At 43.2% G+C, this 18,076-nt stretch overlaps 1 long non-coding RNA gene across 6 annotated transcripts in view; it reads left to right on the top strand.

Annotated features, from left to right (window-relative positions):
* LOC149128827 (uncharacterized) overlaps positions 1-18,076 on the top strand; it is a 328,324-nt gene that overhangs the window by 213,042 nt on the left and 97,206 nt on the right. For 3 of the 6 annotated variants that reach the window (XR_016211132.1, XR_016211152.1, XR_016211131.1), the window contains 2 exons: positions 15,211-15,565; positions 17,098-17,159. This is a non-coding gene — a long non-coding RNA (uncharacterized LOC149128827). The remainder of the gene's footprint in view (positions 1-15,210; positions 15,566-17,097; positions 17,160-18,076) is intronic. The other 3 variants (XR_016211153.1, XR_016211133.1, XR_016211134.1) reach the window with 1 other exon arrangement.

Genomic DNA, 18,076 nt, shown 5'->3' with positions numbered 1-18,076 from the left:
ATTGTTACAAGCGAGTGAGCTTCAAGCTCCTGGAAAGATATCTTGAAGGTGAAGATAGTTCAGTGCTCATTCGTTGATGTATAAGGTGGCCTGAGTCAAGGTGACTATTAGATTGTCAGCAACAGATCATCTTTCTTTACCTTTTCCTGATCTATCAGTCTTTAGCTTTCATCTGTCCAGACTGGGTAACCCTGGATAGTTAGAGTATTGCCAAATGTATTCCTTTCATCATTTAAGCATTTGAGGACTGTGTGGTACACTGGGAAGTGCTAAGATTAGGAGTCAAAGGCATTAGGTTCAAATCCTGCCTTACCACTTTGATTACTTGTGTGACTCTGGACCAATGGTTAACCCATCTGAGTTTAGTTTCCTTTCACATAAGATGGGATACTCAGTACCCTGCTTCTCTCACAGGATTCTTGTAAGTAAACAAAATGAAACATGAAAATGGCTTTAAAAATGGTCAAGTACCACACAGTGAGAGTTGCCATCATTACTCGGAAAGCTCTTCCTGCCTTTCCTTAGCACTGGGACGTCTTTCTCAAACAGGGTATAAAACAGATACGCTGAACAATGTCCCTATCCTGAGCTCATGCTCCAGGAGTGGAGGCTGGGAGGAGGTAGAGTTTGAAGGTGGAGTAAGGATGTCTGTGGTACATTTGGCCCATCACTTGCACTTCCTACCCACCCCCAGAGGGTGGGTAGGAAGCACCATTAAAAAGTACCCACATTTAAATCACCTCATCCAAATGTCATATATGAATGTATAAATAGGATTGATGGATGAAAACTATAAAAAGTAAGATTTATTCAGTATTAATAAAAACATCCTAACAACTGGGTTAAAAAAATATAGGAGAGGCTTCCTGAAGTGACAATGAGTGGCTCCTGGTATATTGTGGAGGGTTCTGAATAGAAATTAGCTATTATAAAACCAACAGTTACTTCATCAGCTTTCTGAGTAAGCAGGTATCAGAGGTAACACTGGCCCCACAAAAAATGATTAAGAAAATACTATCTCTTTCTGTGTGCTCAGGAAGAGAGTTCATAAGATCAATGTTTCTTTCTTAGGTGTTTGGGATAATTCACCTGTGAAGCCATCTAGGCTTGATTTTTCTCTGTGGAGTGGTTTTAATAGTAGACTAAGTGTATTTAATAGAAATAGGAATATTCACATTTTTATTTCATTTTGTATCTGTTTTGAAAATTATATACTAGGGATTTCTCTGTTTCACCTAAGTTTCAGATTTGCTGAAACAAAATTTTTCGTAATATTCTCTTCCTATCTTCCGAATGTCTGTAGGTTCTGTAGTGATAGCCTCTTTTTCACTCCTGCCGCTGAAAAACTTCCCATCTCTCTTTTTTTCTCATGAGTCTTGCCAGAGGGTTATCAGTTTTGTCAGTCTTTTCAAGGAACTAATCCTTGGTTTGGCTGATTCTCTTTATTATGTATTTTATATTTTGATAATTTCTTTTTATTAGATTTTTCTTCTAATTTGTGGAGCTTATTTTGCTGTTTTCTAAGGTGTTACAGTAGACATTTATTTTTAAGCCATATTATTTCCTAACATGGATTTTTAAACATAATTTTCCTATCAGCACATTTTTAAGTTCTCCTGCGATTTCATAAGGTATATAATCAATATCATTCAATTCAAGTGTCTCCATTACCATTATTTCTTTGACTCAGAAGTTATTTACAGCAGTTGTTTAGTTTTCAAGCATGTGAGGATTACAAAGTCATCTTTTTCTAACTGGTATGTAGCTTAATTTTTCTGTGGAAAAGTTTTGAAATGTATTTGAAATGACTTTGATCCTTTGAAATTTGTTAAGTTATGCTTTATGACCCAGCATATATCAGTTTTATAACTGCTTATGCACTTGAAAACCATGTGTATTCCATTTTTGTCTAACCGTTCTATATGTTCATTGCATTGCTTAGGTCCTTTTTGTACTTACTGATTTTCCCCCTGCTTATGCTATTAAGCTTTTCACACTGAAGTACATTGAGCGATTTCTTTTAGATGTACACATTTTTGCCTTATATATTTTGAGACCATGTTATTGAATACATTCAGATTTAGTAAGTGTTGTATCTTCAGCTCAATTCGCAATAGCTAAGACATGGAATCAAATATAAAAGGCTCTAGGTGAATAGAGTCTTTTATTATTACTAAAAGTATCTCTTTCTAACAATGATTTTACCTTAAAATTTATTTTGCTTAATGTGTATTTAGCTATAACGTACATCAGCTTTCTTTTCGTTAGTCTTTCCATGCTACATCCTTTCCATTCCTTTACTTTCAATATTTTTGTGTCTCTATATTTATATTTAATATATAACTCTTACAAACAGCTATGATGAAATTCTATATTTTGGCTGGCGCCGTGTCTCAATAGGCTAATCCTCTGCCTAGCGGCACGGGCACACCAGGTTCTAGTCCCGGTCGGGGCGCCGGATTCTGTCCCGGTTGCCCCTCTTCCAGGCCAGCTCTCTGCTATGCCCCGGGAGTGCAATGGAGGATGGCCCAAGTGCTTGGGCCCTGCACCCCATGGGAGACCAGGAGAAGCACCTCGCTCCTGGCTTCAGATCAGCGCGGTGCGCCGGCCGTGGCGGCCATTGGAGGGTGAACCAACGGCAAACGAAGACCTTTCTCTCTGTCTCTCTCACTGTCCACTCTGCCTGTCAAAAAAATAAAAATTAAAAAAAAAGAAATTCTATATTTTAATTTTTATTCCATTTAATAATCTTTGTCATCTAATAGTATTTGGTATTTATAATTACTTAAGTAACATGCATTTGACTTTATAGCGCTATTTGAAAACACGTTTTCTATGTTTCATACTGTTCTATTTTTCTTATTTCCTTTCTTTTCGATTCTTAAAGTTTTTGTTATTATTATTATTGTTGTATTTCTTCTCAGCTTGTTACATATTTGTACCATATTTTTAATGACTAGCCTAAAAACTAGCCATTAGACTCTAATGTAAATTAGTACTTTTGTCACTTTACTGATAACACCAGGAACTTAGAACATGTTAACTTCATTTATTCACTCCCACATTTTATGTTAGTCTATGTGTCTTTTAGAAAAAGTAAGATGGTATCATCATTACACTAGACATTCATGTACATTTACTCATGTATTACTTTTTCCGTTGTTCATTTTTCTTATATTCCAATGCTTTGGAGAAATCATTTTTCTCCTTATTGAGGAACTTCCTTTAGTGTTTCTTTTAGTATGGGTTTGCTGGTGGTGAATTGTCTTAGGATCTTTTATATCTAAAAATCTTTTCCTCAGAAACCTGACTATAGCCCTACCACATGACCCAGCCATCCCACTCCTTAGAATTTACCCAAAGGAAGACCGGCGCCGCGGCTCACTAGGCTAATCCTCCGCCTTGCGGCGCCGGCACACCAGGTTCTAGTCCCGGTAGGGGCGCCAGATTCTGTCCCGGTTGCCCCTCTTCCAGGCCAGCTCTCTGCTGTGGCCAGGGAAGTGCAGTGGAGGATGGCTCAAGCACTTGGGCCCTGCACCCCATGGGAGACCAGGATAAGTACCTGGCTCCTGCCATAGGATCAGTGCGGTGCGCCGGCCGCGGTGGCCATTGGAGGGTGAACCAACGGCAAAGGAAGACCTTTCTCTCTGTCTCTCTCACTGTCCACTCTGCCTGTCAAAAAAATAAAATAAAATAAAATAAAATAAAATAAAATAAAATAAAATAAAATAAAAAGAATTTACCCAAAGGAAATTAAATTGGCAAATAAAAGAGCTGTCTGCACCTCAATATTTATTGCAGCTCAATTCACAATAGCTAAGACATGGAATCAACCTAAATGCCCATCAACATAAGACTGGATAAAGAAATTATGGGATATGTACTCTATAGAATACTATACAGCAATGAAAAAATGAAATCCGGTCATTTGCAACAAAATGGAGGAATCTGGAACACATCATGCTGAGTGAAATAAGCCAGTCCCAAAGGGACAAATATCATATGTTCTCCCTAATCTGTGACCACCTAAAAGGAAACCTGTTGAAGTGAAATGGACACTATGAGAAACAATGACTTGATCAGCCCTTGTCCTGTCAAGGAACAACTTACTATTTTATTCCTTTTAATATTTTTTGTTCTACTTAATACCACTGGTTGAACTCTTTAATTGACACACAATTATTCTTAGGAGTTTAAAATTAACTGAAAAGTGATCCCTGTTAAATATAAGAGTGGGAATAAGAGAGGGAGGAGATGTACAGTTCGGCACATGCTCACTCAGACTTATCCATAATGGTAGAGCTAGAAACATACCAGGGGATTCCAATTCAATCCCATCAAGGTAGCATGTACCAGTGTCATCTCACTAGTCCAAGTGATCAGATTAAGTTCATAATTGATCATAAATATAGGATTACATGTCAAAGGATCACATAAACAAGACTAGTGTGTGCTAATACTAACTGCTAGAATTAAAAAGGAGAGAACGATCCAACATGGGAAGCAAGAGACACAGCAGATTCATAGAATGGCAGATGTCCTAAACAGCACTCTGGCCTCAGAATTAGCCCTTTAGGCATTTGGATCTGGCTAAAAAGCCCATGAGAGTTTCGCAGGCATGGGAAGCCAAGACTCTGTGGCAAAACAAAACAAAACAAAACAAAACAAAACCAAAAACCAAAAACCAAAACCTAAATGAAAGATCTTTGTGAGTGAGATCCCAGCGGAAAGAACAGGCCATCAAAGAAGGAGGTACCTTTCTCTGAAGCGAGGAGAGAACTTCCACTTTGACTATGGCCTTGTCTAAATAAGATCGGAGTTGGTGAACTCAAGAGACTTCCATAGCCTTGGCAGCTCATGACAAGAGCCTCGGGTGATTACTGACGTCCTAAATATAGTGTCTGTTGTTAAATCAACAACGGGAGTTACTGTGCACCTACTCCCCATGTAGGATCTCTGTCCTTAATGTGTTGTACTATGCGAATTAACAGTAAAACTACTACTCAGACAGAGTAGTGTGTCTATGTGGGTGCAGTCTGTTGAAATCTTTATTTAATATATACTAAATTGATCTTCTGTACATAAAGATAAATGAAAATGAATCTTGATGAAGAATGGGATGGGAGAGGGAGTGGGAGATGGGATGGTTGCGGGTGGGAGGGAGGTTAAGGGGGGAAAAGCCGCTATAATCCAAAAGTTGTACTTTGGAAATTTATATTTATTAAATAAAAGTTGAAAAAGAAAAAAAAATCTTTTTGCTTTGCCTTTACTTTTTAAGAGACATCTTTTAATTTGAAAGAATTTCAAAATTACAAAAGTTTTTTATGAAAAATACTTTAACAATAGTACAAAAAGTCTTACATACCCTCACCCAAATGTTAGCTTTTTTATCACATTCATTTCTATTTGTATATATTATTTTGAACCATTTTGAGAATAAATTGCAGATAAGATGTCCTAGTACTCATTACTATTTTGGTGTATATTTCCATAAAACAAGGACAATCTCCCACCTACCCCAGTATAATCATCAAAACTGATAGACTCCATTAGAAATGTGTCAACTGTGCTGATACTATCTTTTATAGAATCCAGGATATAACCCGGCTCTTGTGTTGCATTTAGTTTTTCTATTACGTTAGTCTGAGGGTGTCCCTTTCTCCTTAATTATCTTTCATGACACAGATATTTGTGAAGATCATAGTACCGTTGCTTTATAGGATGTCTTTCAATTTGGATCAGTCTAATGTTTCCTAATGGTTGGATTCAACTTATACATATTTGTCAGGAGCCACATAATGTTGATTTGTCCCATCATTGGTGATGTCAAATTTTGTTAGTCGGTTAAGATGGATGGTTGGCGCCGCGGCTCACTAGGCTAATCCTCCGCCTTGCGGCGCCGGCACACCGGGTTCTGGTCCCGGTCGGGGCGTCGGATTCTGTCCTGGTTGCCCCTCTTCCAGGCCAGCTCTCTGCTGTGGCCAGGGAGTGCAGTGGAGGATGGCCCAAGTGCTGGGGCCCTGCACCCCATGGGAAACCAGGAGAAGCACCTGGCTCCTGCCATCGGATCAGCGTGTTGCGCCGGCCGCGGCGGCCATTGGAGGGTGAACCAACGGCAAAGGAAGACCTTTCTCTCTGTCTCTCCCTCTCACTGTCCACTCTGCCTGCCAAAAAAAAAAAAAAAAAAATGGTGACAGTAGGGGCCAGATTTGTGGCATAGTGGGAAAGCCACCACCTGTAATGCATCCTTATGGATGCCAGTTTGTGGCCTTGCTACTCCACTTCTGATAAAGCTCCCTGCTAATGGCCTGGGAAAAGCAGTGGAAGATGGCCTCAGTGCTTGGGCCTCTGCCACCTATATGGGAAACCAGGATGAAGCTTCTGGCTCCTGGCTTAGGCTAGGCCCAGCACCAGCCATCCTGATCCTTTGGGAAGTAGATGGAAAAATCTCTCGTCTATCCCACTCTCTCCACAACTCTGACTTTCAAAGTAAATAATACTTTAAAAAGGATGGTGACTGACTGCAAAGTTTATCTACTCTTAGATTAATTAGAAAATATTCTATGCTTAGCAAAGAATAAATATTTTATATTTTAGTAAGTAATCAATATTATACGGGCAATACTTAAAGACTATGTAAATATCCCATGTCCCATAAAACTTTACTCATTAATATCGGCACCTATTGATTTTGCCTGAATCAATTATTACTATAATGGTTGATAAGTGACAATTTTCTTACTTAATTATTCATTCTGTGTTTCTCAGTTAATATTCTATTTTAGGATAGACCTTTCCCTTCTTTCTCATTTTGTATTCTTTTGTGTCAATATGTATTCATGGATTCAAATTTTATTCAATGGGTTATACTCTATGGCTTCCCTTACTTATTTTGATATTTGTGTTTTCCCTTGTTTGACCAAGCATGAGTGCAGGTGTTTGGAAGACCAGGAATAGGAGGGAGCTCTGTCCCTCTGGCCTTAATGTACTTTTTTTAAAAAAAATATTTATTTGTTTATTTGAAAGGCAGAGTCACAGAGAGGCAGAGGCAGAGAAAGAGGTCCTCCATCTGCTGGTTCATTCCCCAGATGGCCGCAACAACCAGAGCTGAACCAATCCAAAGCCAGGAGCTTCCTCCGGGTCTCTCACACAGGTGCAGAGGCCCAAGTACTTGTGCCATCCTCCACTGCTTTCCCAGGCCATAGCAGAAAGCTGGATCAGAAGTGGAGCAGCTGGGACTTCAACTGGTACACGTATGTGATGCCGGCACTGCAGGCGGCAGCTCCACCCACTATGCCACAGCACCAGCCCCCTTAATGTACTTTTAATGTGTTCACAAGATTTTTGAGCACATTATTACCTTTTGGGATCCAAAAGACACTCCTGATTTCCCTTACACTTTTATTTTTCCATCCTTGGAATCCTCCATCTTTCTAGTAGGTTCAGCTTCCTTTTAAAAGAGGATGATATTTAGGTAGCTATGATCACTACTGAACATGTCATTGATTCTCGGCATTCTTGGTGAAAAGAGTAGGGAGATACATTTACACACTCACCCACGTGCTCATGGAAACCCATAACTGTCTATATTAAAAGGGTTCACATTGGTACATCCAATTCCAATCCAACCCCCCTCTCTATATTTGGAACTCCTTTCTCTAGAAGTGAGACATCTGGGCCCCATTACCTTCAACATATTTATTCGATCCTCAGGTATGTAGCCATTATTCACCCATAGAGTATCATGTGATATAGAAAAATATGCCCCCCTTCTCTAGGGTGCATGGCGTTGGGAGAAGGAAGCTGTGTGTGAGGCTCCACTCAGCGCTCGGCTGACTGCTCTTGTGCAGTGAGCAGCGTTAATAGCCTTCAGCAGCCCTATCAAGTTGAGTCCTTCCCCTTGACGCCTAGCCCATAACTTTCTTTTAATATGATTAAAATTAATGTGTGCCACTGACAGAAATGGCACAGATATCTAGCAATTTGGGTCCAATAAACCATTTCACTTTCTTTTTGCCTAACTAAAGTCTTATGTGTGGCTTCTCTAAAGTTAATTATATTTTTAGGAATAGAGAGCTCAAGGAAAATTTGGATGTGTTATCCGGCTCTGCTAAGCCCTGGTGTTACTGCAGCTGGCACATGGCATGCCTTTGAGCTCAGAAAGTTTCGAAAAGATAAAGTTAGGGGAAATCTCTGAAGGGTAGAGGCATAATATACAGTTTGGGCAGATGTGACACGTAAGGAAGGGAGTGTATAGCACTAAATATATCAGTCTGATAATATGTAGAAGGAAGCAGAAGAGACCCAGGCTGGCCTATCAAGAATTCCAAGAGGGTTGAACAATTCCTTCATTGCTTCATTTCCTAATGTTCTGAAAAGTACTCAAGTAGGGAGGGAGAAATTCACTGTGGTCCCATTTGCATGCCACTGCCCCCAAGAAATTTTTCCTAATGTCTATTAGTGTGTTCCCAAAGCCTCAGCCCCAAATCATGGCAGAATTTTGAATGTGAAGTGTCAAAGTCTTGTGAAGCTATGGAGAGAAAGGTCATCCAGAGTTTGAGAAGGTACAGTGGCAAGAATAATAACAGCTAATGTCTTCAAGCACTTATTACACGCAAGCCTCTCCAGGCTTCTCATGCATTCACTCATTTCTCTCACAACTGCACTGTGAGTGAGGTACTATTTCTGTCACTCCTGTGTGTATATGAGGGGAAGGAGTCAGAGTTGTTGAGTAACTTTTCTAGGATCACACGGATGTTGCACGTTCATGTGAGCGCTCAGAACTGAGCCTAGGGAACTCACGTGATCCGGAGCTCTAAACCGCAGAGAATGCTCGCCCCACAGTGGACAAGGGAATTGAAGTTGTCCAGTAGCTACCTCCCCTCTGGGAATTCCTAATTGTCTAGGAGTAAATTGACTTTCAGAGCCTAGCCAGGCATGAGTACCAGTGTCTAGGGTATCAGAGGAAGGAGACAGAAGATTTGTAATGACAGAACTAGAGCTAGACTGAAATATGTGGACACCTTCGAAATGGAGTCTCTAAATATTTGTGTAACAAATTCTAGGATAGACTGGTGTCATATCAATAAAAATGGCATTCCTCTTTATGTTAAAATTGAAAAAGGACTTGGGAGCATGTGATTATCCTAGTGGCTGGGACATGGTGTCCCAATTGGACTGATTCCTGACTTCCGCTTCCTGCTAATGCAGACCCTGGGAGACAGCCATGGTGGTGCTAGTAGGTGGACTCTGGCTACCCACTTGGAAGTTCCCAGCCCTTAGCTCTAGACCACGCCCAGTTCCAGCTATTGAGGGCATATGAGGAGTGAACCAGTGGATGGAAGCTCATTTCTCTCTTTCTCCCTCCAAGCCTCCTCCCTAAATAAATAAACATATTATATTTACTTTATGTATCATTACAGTTTTGCTTACGTGGAATTTTCTAGAAATTGTGATTTTCAGAATCAGATAGCTCTTTAAGGAAGCATATTAAAGGGTTTAAAGTTCATGTAATAAAATGAATCACTCCCAGGGAACAGCACTATACAAGGTAGTATTGATTTTAGAATCTTAGCTACCTGCTCTGAGTTGGTGGTACCTCCAGCAGTTGTACTGTATACTTTGCATAAGCAAAGAACTAACATATTCATTGTGGTTCGGTTAATTCTGGCTGATAATATTCTTAAAACTCCTATTCCAATATGTACATGTGTTGATTTCAACAAGTCCAATTCATATATTTGTTGGTAATTCTAATTCCATTCTAATAGGTGTAATGCTATAGATCCTAATTTTTAAATTCACTCGCATATGTACCTGGGAGTCTATTTTATTACATAGTTTTAGTTATTTGTAAATTTTTAGATGATTTCATTTTTGATTTGCATTATTTCTCTTTCCTCATTGGGAAAATATTTAAAGGAGTCAGGTAGACAGCTGAGTTAACTGGCAACATATTCCCATGTATTCCAGTGAAGTTTTATCATCTCTTTTATGTTGGTATCTCAAGCAATTAGATCTAAAATAGGTTGTAGTAGGCTAAGTTTGATTCTCTTCCTCAGAAGCGGTTAGTAGGCTGAACAAACTTAGTGGGTATGGTGCTAGGTTTGAATGTGTCCTCCAAAAGCCCATGTCTTGTCAACTTAATCCTCAAATTCATATGTTATTCATATGTTGGTGGTGGGGCTTTGGGGAGGTCATTAGGATCACATGAAGCCGTGAGGGTGTAGCCCCCACGATGCCATCAATGGCTTTATATGAAGAAGAAGAGAGATTGGAGCTGGAACACTTGCTCTGTCTTGTGAGATAATACCCTCAACCAAGTTATGATGCAGTCAGAAGGCCGAGCAGATGCTAGTATCCAAGAGACTTACTCACCTCCAGGACTAGAGGCTAAATAAACTTCTATTCCTTATAAATTGCCCACTTTTTAGCATTCTGCTGTAAAGGTCAGAAAACAGACTAACACCTGTGCTGGGTGGGAGCTTGAACTTGTTAACATGTTGTATCTCTCCCAAACATCGGAGTCTATGACTTTGTATGTTTATGCTCCAGCTCAAGAGGAAGCTACCTTGGCAGTCCCCACACCTAGCTAGTTTGTTGGATATCATGATCATTTCATGAACCCAAATAGTTGAAATGAAGAGATAAGCCAGGGAGCTCTACCTTTAGGAAAGTCATGATTTATCTGGTAAATATATGGATGCCACAGGTAAAAAATAGGGGAAGAAATGACTTTTCAAGTGGTTCGCCTAGAAATATTGATCTGCCGCTAAGAGGCTCTGTAATTCTTTTTGAGACTTATCCTCATCAAGCCACCACCATTGCCACCTTCATCATCCTCATCATCATCTCCGTCACCAGGATCTCCACCAACACCATCCAAAGCTGAAGCTCTGTAGCCTCTGTCCCCCTTAAACCATCCCCATATCCCTTCCCTCCAGCTGGCAACCATCATTCCACTTTCTGTCTTTATGAATTTGCCTCTTCTACATACATACCTCATTTAAGTACAATCAAATAGCATTTCTCTTTTCGTGACAGGCTTATTTCACTTAGCCTAATGCCCTCAGGTTCATCCGGGTGTAGAATATGTCAGAATTTCTTTCCTTTTCTATGTTTAATAATATTCCATTGTATGTTTACACCACATTTTGCTTATGTATTCATCCATCAGTGGAAATTTGGGTTGCTTCCAACTTCTGGTTATTGTGAATAATGCTGCAATGACCACAGGTACACAATGTTGCATTGTGACCCTGCTTCCAGTTCTTTGGGGGCGTATACCCAGAGGTGGGATTTCTGGAACATGTGGTGATTCTACTGTTATTATTTCCCAACGTGGCTGTGCCATTTCACATTTTCATCAATAGTACACAAACGTTCCACTTTCTCCACGTCCTTAGCAATCCTTGTTATTGTCTGTCCCCACCCTCCATGGCAGCCATTCTAATAGGTGTAATGCTATAGATCCTAATTTTTAAATTCACTCGCATATGTACCTGGGAGTCTATTTTATCACATAGTTTTAGTTATTTGTAAATTTTTAGATGATTTCATTTTTGATTTGCATTATTTCTCTTTCCTCATTGGGAAAATATTTCAAGAAGCAGCACTGAGCACTTTTCTCAGGTCTTTGGAGAGTGTGTTGATGTGAAGGAGCTATCTGACAGGGTTTCTGCTCAGTTACTTACATTCTTACTGGGAGCTCACTTAGTTTTATGCTGGCTCTGGTCAGACCTACTCCTGTCTGGTGACTTAGCAATCTGCTCTAGTTCTTGAAAGGTAGACATGCTGGAACCCCACTGAAGCCAAGTGAAGGGTGAGGAGGTAACTCTGCACAGGAAGAATAAATGGGGTGAACTGTGGAGCTGGGACTAGACATGGGAGTTTGGAACAAAGAATGGCCTGATTAGAACTCAAATTTGTATTGGAAAAAGTTGGGAAATAATGTCAGAGCAGCTTGCGACAGATTTGGGAGGATCTCAGAAGTCAGGAGAGATGTTTGGAGTTACTGGGGCAGCTTGTAGAGTTCTCCATCAGGGCTGTACCCAGCGAGCTCTGAGAGGAGTTTGTGTTGATGGGAGGGTGGCTAACCAGGCAAGACCATCATCAAGGATACTAGATTTAACAGATTAGCCTAAAACCTACCTTTAAGAAAGGAATTGTAGGCTTTGAATACAACTCAGATATGGGAGTTCAGAGATCAAAGACACTTCTTTTCGAGCTATGGAATATTCTGGGGATGAAATAATGGTTGTGGGGACCTGTGCTATGGCATGGTAGGTTAAGCCTCTGCCTGTGGTGCCACCATCCCATATAGGCTCTGGTCCGAGTCCTGGCTGCTCCACTTCTGATTCAGCTCCCTGCTAATGGCCTGGGAAAACAGTGGAGGATGGCCCAAGTGCTTGGGCCCCTGTACGCACGTGGGAGACCCAGAAGAGTCCTAGCTCCTGGCTCCTGGCTTCAGCCTGGCCCAGTCCTGGCTGTTGTGGCCATTTGGGGAATGTACCAGCATTGGAAGACCTTTCTCTCTCTCTCTGTAACTCTGCCTCTCAAATAAATATTTTTTAAAAAAAGAAATAGTGGTTGTAGGTGTCGCTCCCCCTCTTCGTGGAGGAACGACACAGGACCCTGCGCTGTTCTTTCGTCTGCTCGGCCCTCCCCGGGTTTGCTGCTGGTTCTTCCCGGGTTGGCTACTATCCCTTCCACCTCCGTGGAAGGGCAGTTCCCCCTGGCCGCATTCCCCACTTCCGCAGGGGAGCGGCACACCGCCGGCCGGCTTTCTCGGGGGCTGCACGGGTTCCCTTAGATGTTCCCCATAGATGTTCCCGGTGCATGCCGTCTCTCTCCTCCTTTATAGTCCTCCTCCGCCAATCCTAACTCGGCTGCCCACACGCCGAGTACGTTGCTCTCCTCCAATCAGGAGCAAGTCCTACAGTTCCTTGGTTGAACTGGAGGCAGCTGTGTAGAAGCCTCTTTCTTCTCTCCCAGCGCCATATTGTGGGAGAGCAGATGCATAGAATAAGTCTTAATTCCAGTAACAATATAGTCCGAGTTGCTCCCCACAGTGGGAGAGCAGATGCATAGAATAAGTCTTAATTCCAGTAACAGTATAGTCCGAGTTGCTCCCCACAGTAGGGAAGATGGAAAGCCCCTAGAATGGTACTCATTAGGCTTGTGTTAAAGGACAAGCAGTAGAAAAAACAAATATCAGCAGCGTAAACAACAGTGTGGAAGTTTACACTGCTGACTGTAAACCAAAGTCCACTGGGAGCAGACCAGCCAGGCTCTCGTGGCCACAGAGACCTTGGTGTGACTAACACCCAGCTCCACTTCCCGATGACCTTTCCTCCTCTTCCTTTCGCTTTCATCTGACTGCAAAAATCCCAGCTTTCCCCCCCTCTTGGCTTCCCCACAACCACAAGGAGCCAGGAGCAAATGCCATTCCGTTTCTGCACCGAGTGTCTAACTGCCCTTTCATTTGACCCCTCCTGCTTCAGCTCTCACCTTGGGTTGTTTGCATCTGCCTGCTCAAATGATCTTGCGTCTCTGCTCGACTCTGCCCTTCTCACAGCTGCTGAGTCACCCTCCTGAAGAGCCTCTCTGGTGGCCAGCATTGTGGCACGATGGCTTAAACTGATGCCAGCATCCCATATTGGAGTGCCAGTTCAGTTGGTTAAGATGGTGACATCAAGGACCACAGTTGTGGTATAGTGGGTAAAGCCACCACCTGCAATGCCAGCAACCTATATGAATGCCAGTTCAAGTCCTGGCTGCTCTACTTCTGATCCAGCTCCCTGCTAATGGGCCTGGGAAAGCAGAAGAAGATGGTCCAAGTGCTTGGGGCCCTGCTCCCACGTGGGAGACCTGGAAGAAGCTCCTGCCTCCTGGCTTTGGCCTGGCATGGCCTGTACCTAGCTGGTGCAGCCATTTGGGAAGTAAACCAGCCAATGGAAGATCTCTTTCTCTCTCACTCTGCCTTTCAAATTCAGTAAAATAAATCTTTAAAATAAAATAAAGAACTCATCACTTTGGGCTAAAAGCCCTTGACAACCTCCTATAGTTTCTATAGTAGTTGGAACTCTTCAGCTTGACATTCAAGGCCCTAAGTCAGTGAGCTTAAATCTTGCCCCTTAAGACAATTGCTTCATTTCATTTGAATATTCTCATTTTAAATCTCATCAAACTTTCAAAACACTCTAAGGGAGAGGACTTTCAGATAAATTTCTCTTTAGCACAATTAGTGACTAGGAGATACCACTTTAGCTGAAGTGTTTGCACAATCAAGGCCAATAACAAACTGCTGGCACTCTACCTCTTCAATTGTGTCTTTGTAGATCAAGACTATTTTTCTAGGAACCAGCATTGTAGCATAGTGGGTAAATGCCTGAGATGCTAGTATTCCATATGGGTGCCAGTTCGAGTCCCTCCTGCTCCACTTCCAATCCAGCTCCCTGCTAATGGCCTGGGAAAAGCAAAAGAAAAAGGCCCAAGTGTTTGGCCCCTTGCTACTCATGTGGGAGACTCAGAAGAAACTCCTGGTCCCTGGCTTCACTGTGGCCCAGGGCTGGCTGTTGTGGCCATCTGGGCAGTGAGCCAGAGGACCATAGATCAATTGATATTCTCTGTCTCTCTCTCTTTCTTCCTCTCTCTCTCCCTCCTTCTCTTAGTAACTATTTCAAAATAAATAAATAAAACTTTTTTTAAAAAAAGACTATTTTTCTAGCTTACCAAAGACCCATGAGCTTTTTGGATTCCCGTTCAGTCCCCAAAAGTCTCAGTGAAGTAGTTATGTCTGAGAAGGGTTGACCTGATGGCAGGAGCAACCCCTCTGAGGTGCTGGATGTGACCAGCGACTCCCGGCTTTGTGAGCTCTGCCTTGCTCTAGATGCTTTCATGATGCAAAGAGACCCAACTTCCCCACCTCTGTCCCTGAAGGATGGGGTCGTGGGTAGGGTGTTTATGTTCTTGGGGTCTGGCTTAGGTTAGAGATGAATTTGAATCTCGATTCTAATGCCCACCCTCCTCTGATCTTGGCATTTTGCCTCATTTCTCTGACTTCACTTGCCTCGCTCATAAAATAGAGAGGAATCACAAGATTCCCACCCTTCAACATTCTTGTTGTGAAGACTAAAGATGCTGGATTTGTGCACTTTCCACTTCACCTGGGTTGTGGGGATTTTAATGTTCCTTCTCCCTCTTTTCTAGGTCTACTGTAACAGGTTGGCACAGATGAGGTGTCTTAATGGAAGTTTATCTTTGCACCGTTCTGGAGGCTGGAAACCCCAAATCAAGGGAAGTGTAGCCTCAATCTCCCTCCCTGGCTCCAGGAAAGGAACCTTTCTTCTTACTTCCGAGTGTGTGGTGCTTGCTGGCGGTGTTTGGCATTCTTTGGCTTGCAGCTGCATCACCTCAACCTCTGCCTCCATCATCACATGGTGTCGTCCTTAGGAGCCTCTGCTGTCTCTTCTTACAAAGAGATTAGTCACTGGATTACGGCCCACCCTCATCCGGTGTGACTTCCTCTCCACTACTTAGATCTACAAGGATCCTGTTGCCAAATGTAGGTCACATTTTGAGGTTTCTGGTGAACATGGATTTGGGGGAGATACGATTTACTCCAGAATACCCTCTATGAAGTCTGCCGTAAGTACTAGACAATGCAGGCTGAAGGCTTGGCATGTCCTACTGCAGGGAGTGAGCAGTGAACGGTGGCTGCCGCTGCTGCTGTTGTCCACAGCCATGACTCCCTCTCTACCCCTTCCTCCGCCTCCACACCTTGCGCCTTCATCTGCTAGCCTCTTCTCTCCCCACTCAAGGAATGATCAGGTGCCCGTGAGTCTGAAATTCTCTTCTCTAGGGAAAGATTGATTGATTTTTGCAGGGAGAGGGTAAGGGAAGATGCTGAGGAACGAGGTGCCTCACTAAAAGCATCTATGCATGGGAAATTGGAGGAGCGTGATGCTAAGGGTCCAGCTGGCATACACAAAAAGATTGGTGGGCCGCAAACAGCAGCACCTGCAGTTGAGTTCACATTGACAAACAATTGAGCTGGTAGCTTTTTTTTTTTATTTGACAGATAGAGTTAGACAGTGAGAGAGAGACAGAGACAGAGAGAAAGGTCTTCCTTTCACAGATAGAGTTAGACAGTGAGAGAGACAGAGAGACAGAGAGAAAGGTTTTCCTTTCATTGGTTCACTCCCCTAATGGCCGCCACGGCCAGTGCTGCGCCAATCTGAAGCCAGGAGCCAGGTACTTCCTCCTGGTCTCCCATGCAGGTGCAGGGGCCCAAGCACTTGGGCCATCCTCCACTGCCCTCCCAGGCCACAGAAGAGAGCTGGACTGGAAGAGAAGCAATCGAGACTAGAACCCGGCGCCCATATGGGATGTTGGTGCCACAGGCGGAGGATTAACCTAGTGAGCCATGGCGCTGGTCTCAACCTGGTAGCTTTTATATCAGTAGTTCAGGCAGTCAGGGTGGGGGACACTGTCAAGAGGCTGGAAGGAACTATTCAGGTATATGAGAAGTTCACTGAATGAGATGCAGGAGACAGGCTGTGGGAGGTGGACTAGCAGAAAGGACAGCAGCTGCTTGGGATCTGGCCCCAGCTCTGCCTCTGGCTCCACGTGTGAGTTGGGGCCAATCCCTTCCCCATCTGGGTTTCAGCTTTCCATATGTTGGATGAGGGTTAGTCCACGAGAGCCTTGGGACCTCACACCTATTGAAGGGCCGGAGAAGGGAAGGGCTAAGGAGAGCCACAGGAGAGCTGGGGTGAAGTTGTCTGCGCCTTCTACCACCTGCAAACATTGCCCGTTCAGTTTGGTATAATGGAAAAAGCTTTAGACATGGAAGGTGGTGATGGTTGTGCAACAGTGTGAATGTACCTGAAGCCTCTGAACTACATACCTAAAAATGGTTAGAACGGTCAGTTTTGTACCATGCATGTTTTACCACGACACAAAAATAAACAGCAAAAATCACACATTCACGGCAGGATGTTCACAATTTATAAACTCCTCTATCTATGTTCCCATGTGATGATCAAATGGCTGTGTGAGGCAGGCGTAGTAAGTGTCTCTGTTCCTATTTTATAGATCAGCATGCTGCCATGGGAAGATGCTGTCACCTCCTGCTCGCACATGCAGTGTCATTTCCGGTAAGTCACAGTGATTGCCTCTTGGCACTCCAAAAATGGGGATGCGTTCCTGGGCTCTGCGTCCCCCAACACAATGCCACGCACTGTGAGTACTCACTCTGGGCTTAGCTCTCGGTCGCGGTGATTGGGATGTTGAGGGGAGGAAGGAGAAGGTAATGAACAGTGAGTGATTCAAGCGATGTATTTTTATCCAGCACAGTCCACTGTCCACTGTGTGCCAGGCACTCATCTAGGCTCCACAGGCTCAGCAGTCACCTCCCCAAGGAGCTTCAGAATCTCACGAGAAGATAGACAATTGACCATAAATATCAAGATGTAACTGGTCAGACTCAAGCATATGATGTGCTACAGTGGGGCGGTTCCAGGTGCTTTGGGTAGGAAGAGTGGAGAGGCCTGTTGACACTGTGGAGTAGTCAGGGAAGACTTCCTGGAGGAAGTGAGCCTGCAACCCAAACCCATCATAGTAGTGGGGCAGGGCTGAAGCTGGCTCCAAGGATGGACCACCCAAGGGTTATGGGAAAGCTGGAGAAGGTTCTGTTTTACTTCCTGTTGTTGCAACATTAACTTCCTCAAAGGGACTTTCGGAAAAAAAAAAAAAAAAAGAAAAGAAAAAAAATGGTTTCAGGAGCTGTTATTTTTTGCCTCCTGGTTTTTGAAACTGGGCTGAATGGAGGAAGTTTACTGTGAAACTCGTAATGCCCTTGGCATTCATAAACCAATTACCCCATAGCTCACTGAGCATCAGAGGCATTTAGTGTGAGCGCAAAGGCTCTGGGATACTCCAGCCCCTTATGGATGCCAGGCCTCGGGTTCCACTCCCGATCCACGGGCACTCGCGGGGGTCCTCAGAGATGGAGGAGCTTGATGTTCTGTCCCCTGAGAGACCACAGGCTCTGTCTGTGTGGTGTGAATGTGAG

The sequence above is a fragment of the Oryctolagus cuniculus genome, chromosome 1, assembly GCF_051225735.1.
Source record: "Oryctolagus cuniculus isolate XC-2025 breed Fujian yellow rabbit chromosome 1, ASM5122573v1, whole genome shotgun sequence".
NCBI classification, from domain to species: Eukaryota; Metazoa; Chordata; class Mammalia; order Lagomorpha; family Leporidae; genus Oryctolagus; species Oryctolagus cuniculus.
This window is presented reverse-complemented; position numbering and strand designations above follow the sequence as displayed.